At 25.2% G+C, this 8,333-nt stretch overlaps 1 long non-coding RNA gene across 3 annotated transcripts; it reads left to right on the forward strand.

Moving 5' to 3' along the window:
- Positions 1–262: 262 nt before the first annotated feature.
- Positions 263–7,908, forward strand: LOC124812144 (uncharacterized). Of its 3 annotated transcripts, none has more exons than XR_010636622.1 (3): positions 263–802; positions 7,460–7,536; positions 7,684–7,908. It is a non-coding gene; the product is annotated as an uncharacterized LOC124812144 (long non-coding RNA). The 3 variants fall into 3 exon arrangements; XR_010636623.1 differs by having other exon boundaries at positions 7,463–7,536; XR_010636624.1 differs by lacking the exon at positions 7,460–7,536.
- The last annotated feature ends 425 nt before the right edge of the window (positions 7,909–8,333 follow it).

Here is an 8,333-nt window from a genome sequence, read left to right on the forward strand (position 1 = left end):
TTCTTTAATAAAAAAAGTCTAAAAAACGACGATCTTGTTGATAAAGCAATCTTATTAATGAAAGCAACGGAAAGCACAAATGAAAAATATTGGCAAAAAATAGCTGAAGAAAGAAGATTAGCTTTAGAAGAAACACTTTCAGAAAACGAAAAGCTCTACACTGATATAGATAATTTAAAGGAAGAAAACGAACGTTTAAAAAAAGAACTAAGCGAATGTATTTACTTTAAAGTATTGTATCAGAATACAAAAATAGACTAAATACTTTATTTGATTTTTTCTAAAAGCTTATATTCTTTTCAACGTTTTTACTTTGTAATTTAACATTCATTTAAAATGAATACACATTTAAATTAATTTCAGGCTTGTTTTGAGTTTTTTTTTCTTATTTCCATTTTTTCCCCTTAAAACTGTTTTTGTTTTTTGATTTAATTCAATCAATTATATTAGCAAAATAAAATACTAAAATAGTAAAAAGGATTTTATTTTATTAAAAAAATTTTTTGATTGGTTTTTTTCATTTATTGTTTTGTCATGATATAGTAATTATGATATTCACTGTGATTGTTTTTATATTTGTTTTGTTCATCTTAGATCACCATCTTTAATATTTAGATGTTTTTAATGTTTAAAATATTTGCAGGTTAAATTCTTAGAAATATTGTAGAAATATTATTTTAAAATTTTTGAAGTTTCAACATTGATTAAATTTATTTAATTTTATACATTACTAATATACAATAATATTCAGATTGAGAAGATTTTTGTTTTGGTGTTGCATAACTTAGTATTAGCTGTTACTGTAAGTAATTTTTTTTTATTTGCAGTATTCACAAATTATTATTTTTTTTTTTCAAATATATTATATGAAAATTTTTTTTTTAATTATTACCCATAATTTTTATCTCATACTCCATAAATAAAAAAGTTCAATTTTATTAACTAAGCAAATAGTGATGTTTAATTTTAGTTTAATTGGAATCTTCTAGTATTTAAATGAATTTAAATGAATAGTATTTAAAAGTATTTATACTCCTAGTATTTAAAAGTATTTAAATGAATATTTTGATAAAAAAGTTTGACCCAGTATATTTAAAACATTTTTTTTTTTTTTTTTTTTGCAATGGAATGCTTTTATTTTTCAAAAAAATTTTGTTGTAGTCTCAATTTAAAATAAATTTGCAAATTTTTAATATTATTTCTATTTTTTTAGGTAAGTTAACAAAATAAATATTTATAGTTTAGTTTATAATGGTGAATTGAATTAGCACTAACTCTTTTTGTCCTCTTTGTAAATATTTCAAAGTTTTGTATTCAGATGTAACCCAATACTGTTCGACCAGTATGGGTGCCTAAACTAATGTGCCCATACTGAAAATTCTTTAAAACATAAATCATAGCTTTCAAAATTAATAAATAAAAGAAAATAAATTTAAAAAAAAGTTGAAACTTTTTTGTGGAAATGCAATACAGTTAAACTCATAATTCAAATCTTAATTTAAATCTTCTCAAAGTATGTTGAGTTGTATATTAATTTGAAGAGTTCAAATTTGCCTCCAAACTTCGAGAAAAATAAGCAGTTTCTCAGTGTAGAGTAGTGGGCATTTTTCATAGTGAAGAGTAGTGCACAAGCTATATGTAAGGACTTGCAAGTTATTTAAATAATAAAAATATCTATTAAAAAAATCTATCAGAGATTGATTTTTTTAATAGATTTTTTAAAAGTAAGAGATCTATTTTTAAGTTTGTTATGAACAAGATTAGGTGTCTTCCTGCATAAATATTTTCCGTATATATGCAGGAATGGGGCAGGCAGGTTTACCCAAAAATGCATGAATGCATACAAGAGAGGTGCGTGTGTTAAAGGCAGATAGTATATCAGCTTTTTGACTTTCTCTCGTTCTGATTCTCTCTTAAAACTTACAAGAAAGAAGGGGTTCTAAATCAGTTCTTAGTCCATTTGAAATATTTTTTTTTGTCGGTAATTCTTATTTTAATTAGATTTTAACCAACACTAACTTTGTGTCTCCACTTGATTTTAATCAAAATTAACTATTTCTACACTCATTTTTAATCAACACTAACTTTATGTCTATACTCAATTTTAATTAACTCTAACTTTATTTTTACACTTAATTTTAATCAAGACTAACTTTATGTCTAAAAGTTGTTATAATTGATATACATTGATGTAAATCATTTTAACATAAGCAGCTGTGGTGCAGTGGTAGCACACTTGCCTCAGAAACGAAGGATCCATGGTTCAGAGGTGAGCCTTTGGGCAAGCTTTGCGACATCAATTAGGAAGGAGGCGTGAACTTCCAATCAAATCCTCATTTGCAGTGCTCTGATAAGACCGTAAGGACTTCTTGGGACACCTAAATAAAATTAAAAAAAAAAAAAAAAGGCATTTAACTTTTTGTATATTCCTGTTTTTACATTAAACATTTTAATATTAAATTATTAAATGCATTAAAGATCTCTATATTCTATTCCTCCCAGACAGCAAGGGTTTTGTCTTTTAAAACATTGACTTTGCTTTTTAAAAGTAACCCCATCCTTTTTATTTGCTACTGTTTTATTTGCATCTCCCATGGGCAATCAAATCTTTTCGATGAAGCTTTGGAAATTCAAATGCTTGAATATGTATATGTAATTCCATAAACTAGGTCGACTGGCATTTTTATGGGAAAAACCAAGAGATTCTATGCTCTTTTTTTGTTGTAAAAAATAATTTTATTTTTTTTAACACTAAATTAATTAAAAAAATTTTTTAAGTATTATTTATTAAAAGATTTGTTTTTATTTTTTTATTTAGTATACCATTTTTTCAGTATTTTTTTGAAGAAATATTTGTATTTTTTCTTAACCTAAAATACAAATATTTGTATTTGTATTTAGAAAATGCCAATTACATATACTATTGTTATTTGAATTTGTATTTAGGAATCTAGAAATAATGTATGTATAATGTTTATATTTATATTTGATGTATTTAACCCAAACGGTTATAAGCTTTTGCCAAATTTCATGAGACAAAATCCCATTTGTTGCATATTTGTAATGGCAATTAAATGTTAAGCCTGACGGAAACCATAAAGTATGTAAGCAATAAAATCACTGATTTAGTACCTTCTCCCCCTTGTATGCATCTATATGCTTTAAACAACCCCTCCTCCTCCCTCTGTGTACATATGAATTATTTATTACAAAATCAAATCCCCTCTCTTCCCTCGACGCATAAATTTTTTTAAATATTAAAAACAAAAAAACTTTTAGTTAATTAAACATATCTCTGTTACATATCATAGTATTGTTTTTTTTATTAGTGAATTTAATGCTTTTGTTTAAAAAAAAAGAAGTTTTATGAGAGAAAGAGAACAAGAGATAGTCAACTGCGTACATACTCACTATCTTTAACTTCCCCCCTTCCTTGTATGCATTTGGGTTTGTTTTTTAAGTAAGCCTCCCTCCCCATACATACTGTACATAAACATATGTACTTTATAGAAGACCCCTAAACACAGATAATATTTTTGACATTAAACGATTCTTTTAATGACTAAAATTTAAGTTATTAATTTTAAAACATTGAGGCGGATAGCTGCTCTTTTACTTGATACTTGTTTGGTTATTGGAGACTAAAAAACAATTACTTTTTTTACTTTATATTTTATTTTTATTTTGTTTAAAATTTTTTATTGATTTTAAGTAAACAGTTTTTAAGAAAACTTTCCTATTATTTGGGTAAAGTTGTGTGTGAGTTTTATTTGTTGTTTTTTTTATTGCTTGGGAAGTCAGGGAAATTTTACATTTAGTTCAGAAAAAGACAAAAGGGGGTTAACCAAATAGAAGCAAGTGCATACAAAGGGATAACAAAGCGCACAAGAAATATAAGCTAACCATTGAAATGGAGAGTCAGTATAATGAATGAGTGATGTAAGCAAGAGCGAGTATTTAAATGAATGTAAAGATATATATATAAAAGTGAATAAAAATTGAGGACCTTTTTATTATTATTTTTTTATTTTATCATTTTTTTACGGCAAAAATTGTTTTTTTCGTAAAAAAAATTTCTCCGGGACAGGGGAGGGGTACTGCTGCCCAAATTTTTTTCCTAGATTTGCCCCTGGCAGTATATATTTTTATGACTAACTTTAGTTCAATGTCAGTTAAATACTTGATTCATAATTTTCTTTAATTTAAGAAATTGAATTGAATTATTGTTAACTTTTCTTAGAAAACTTTAGACATAAAATAGATCCAACTAGTAAAGTAAACAAGTAAAAATAAGAACAAGTAATACAATGAAAAAAACTGCAACAAAAAAGTTTAGAATATCAAACAGAGTCATAAATGCTTTATATTTGTAAAAAAATACATTGTAAAAAATAAAATGTTTATCTTGTTCTACTTTATCTTGCTCTAGTTTATCTTGTTCTACTTCATGTTGCCATTGATACCTGATTCCACTGCCTAATTATTTTTTAAGATTAACTTTATCCTGTAATAATTTATGTTTAAAGTATCTCTTGCATAGGTGGTTTTTTAGTAGATGGTTTGGAGGGGCACCGGTTTTAACTATGCATTCAATCTTTATCATTTTTAATAATAAGGGTTATTTTGCCTTTTTATTGTTGTCATATGTGAGAACTTTATTTAATTTATAATTTTAAATTTTTTTGCGTGGATAAGTTAGTGTGGCTTTGAAAGGCAATTCATGAATCAATTTGTACATCACTAGTAATAAAAATGTATACAGTACTCTTGTACTGTATAGTACTAAAATACAGTTTTTTTTAAACATTAAATTAAATCATATTTTTAAAATTTACAATAGAATTAAGAATGTAAAACTGTAGAACTAGGGTAACAGAATAAAACATTATAGAGTCAGGGTAACATAGAACATTTAGGATCTAGAGTGTTATACTATCACATCTACATTCAACTTTATGATGCACTTTATCATGTTTGGTAATCGTTCAAGTATTGTTTCCTTCAACCAATTTTTTACTTGCAGTTAATGTAAATAAAATAATGTCTTCTGTTATTTTGCAAATTTTTTAGAGGTTCTTCATGACTATTTCAGATTTTGCTAAAACTATTTGATTTTATACAAGAAAAGCATTTCCAAGAAATTACAATTGTGGTTGTGGTTTTTAAAAAAACACTTTTTAAATAGTGGGTTATTTTGGATATAATTTTGCTTTTCGAACAAAAAGGTCTTTTTCTTGTTTTTTAACTGCTAATAAATTTTGAACAGGTAGATTTTTAGATTCAACTTTTAAAAGAGTTCTATTGACAATTAAAGAAAAAGAAAAAATTCAAAATCTCACTTGATTTTTTTTTTTTTTTTTTTTTTTGCATGGCATACTAAGTTGATGTTTTTTATTATCACATAGGCATAAATTACCAATAAGGTGAAAAAAATTTTCCTCAGAAAAATTTTCTACAAGGTCTTAGGTATATGCATGGACATGATTAATAATTTTGAAAAAAATTTTGCGATGTCAAGAAAGTTATAGTTATTTTTGCGTTTCTATCAAAATCTTTGAAAAAAAATTTTTTGGCTGCTTTATTGTGCAGAAAATGATCTGGACCATTTGAAAATTAAATTTTTAAAAATTTCTATTAATAACTCAAATCACTTATATACAAAAAACAATACAATGTCATCTTAAACATTAGTTACAGAGAGATAATTTAAAAATAGAAAACTACCAAAAAAACTATGAAAACTTGTCACTTCCTCTTTAACTCCCATTATCCAGTAAAGGAAATTGCATCAAACTTTCGCTAAAAACACTTTGACAAACCCCTATAACTAGTGCAGTGGTTCTAACTGGCATTGGCAGCACAAGATACACACAGTAAGTGAGGAGCCATGTTATTAGGCTTTTTTGTATATTTATTCAGGACTCATAAAATGTGTCATATTTTAATAAAAGATGAATCGTTTGTGTTGCTCTCTTCTCTGTGCTAACAACTGTTGAATGTGGTGTAAAAGATAAAGCACTGATTTCTTTCAGAAATTAATTACTAAAGTAAGTGAATCAATTATATGACAGCAATCTTTAATAGTTTTATACTAAACATTTTCCTATTGTTGGTTATTTCAGAAAACAGTTATCAACAAGAAAACAGTTGAAGAACCAGCTAGTTTACAACTCAAATATCAGTCTACAACTATGTCTACTGAAAACTTTAGTTACCATGAGTTTCCCACGGAGAAATTGATTACATTATTATACTTAGCTATAAAGCTAAGTTTATTATTACATTATTATATTTACTATAAAGCAATAATACTGCTTTATATAAAAATGATGATGATGTTTTCTAAATGATGATTTTGTTTTCTTTGGTACTAAAGATTTAAAGCCACGATGCTGCTTTATTTAAAATTTTCATTGATGTCTTTTAGTTATGAGGATTTAATGATTTTTGAAAAATCATATCTTAATGTAATTTTAATTTTGAAATTAGTAGTGTTATAACTATGCAAACTATAGAATCTCAATGGTAAATATTTGCTCAATCATTATATATTTGTTATAATAATATGTAAAATTGGATCATTATAACAATATATAAAAAATTGAAAATAAGTTTTTGTGAGTAAGATGAGTCATTTATATGGTTCTTGTTTTTTTTGCAATAAAACCATTTTTTGGCCAAATAAACTCAAGACTTTGTTTTTTGATATTTTTAAAATATAGTTCTTTCTTAATTTTTAACATAAATATAATTTTAAATTTATTTCTAAGTAATATTTATCATTTTCTAGTCAAAAGAATAAAACCATTTTTTTAATACTGTTTTTATTCTTTTAATGAGCATACCTTTAATAGTCAGTACTTGTCATAGTTATTATTAAATTGTTTCAGTAATTGTTTTTTAAATACTTACTTCGTATTAAGTTGAAAATAGAATAAAAAGATAAAAAGGAAGAAAAAAAATTATTTAAAGTAACATTTTTCTAATATATTACAGTACCAACATAAGTAACAGAGAGCCATTTATGTTTGCTTATTTGTTTATATAGAAATATGAATGAAATAACACTGGATTGCAAAACTTTGCTAAGTATAGCATGTTCCATTTATACTCTTGCATAGTTCTGATAGATTTTTTTCAGTTTTACTTTTTTGTTTTTGAATTTTTGATTTTATCTGTAATTGCATATTTTATTTGTTAACATTGTATTGAACTGCAAGTGTTTTGTAGAAATATTTTTACAAAAATCTATACCTTTTTGAGAAATGTTTTAAAACAGACACATGTTTATGCATGTATATATATATATATATATATATATATATATATATATATATATATATATATATATATATATATATATATATATATATATATATATATATATATATATATATATATATAAATTAGTAAAAACACTTATCTAACTTTTATCTTCAACATCATATTTCTCAATCAGTAGGTTCATCAGGCAGTTCGTAGTAGATTCATCACTGGTGAACCTTCTAATGGAGAAACATGGTGTTGAAGATAAAAGTTAGATAAGTGTTTTTACTAATTTATTATTGCTCTGTTCTTTAAGAACAGAGTTTATTACAATTATGTCAGTTATAGGTTAATATCATAAATTTTTTTTTTGTATAAAAAGTTTGTATTTAGTTATCTGAGTTTATTTTGTTATAGGAATCAATTGATGCACATCCATATAGAGTTGTTTATGCAAGTGGATCATCTGAGTTATGTTGGAAATATATAGGGGTCATCTGTAAATTACGTCACGCAATTTTTGCTCCCCCCTCCCAATTTTACGCAACAATTTTGTAGCAAACTCCCGATTTTATATACGATAATGTAAAAAATTTCTTAGCTTCTTTGAGTTAATTAATATTAGTAGTACTTTCAGTCTGATTAATGTTTTTTTTTTTACCCTAATAGTTCCGTGTGAAATTGTATAAATTAACGTCGCTATTCTAAACATCATTCAAATTTTAAATAACTATTTTTCCGATATCAACATGCGAAATCATTTTATAAATATAATTTTCTCAGTAATTGTCATGACTATAACTGAGAAAATTATATATATAAAATGATAATTTTGTGTGTTGAAATCGGAAAAATAGTTATTTAAAATTGAGATGTATAGGATAGCGATGCTAATTTATACAATTTTATTGATTTAACCCTCATGAGGGTTCAAGGTTTGTCTCTGGTGAGGAGATTTTTTAATTAGTGTTACTTGTTTTTTTAGTTGCGTTTTTTGTTCAGGGGTGATCAGACTTTTTAGGATATGGGCAAAAAAAAGTAAAAAAACAATTTTGCGGAAAAAAAAT

Source organism: Hydra vulgaris, chromosome 02 (assembly GCF_038396675.1).
Source record: "Hydra vulgaris chromosome 02, alternate assembly HydraT2T_AEP".
NCBI classification, from domain to species: domain Eukaryota; kingdom Metazoa; phylum Cnidaria; class Hydrozoa; order Anthoathecata; family Hydridae; genus Hydra; species Hydra vulgaris.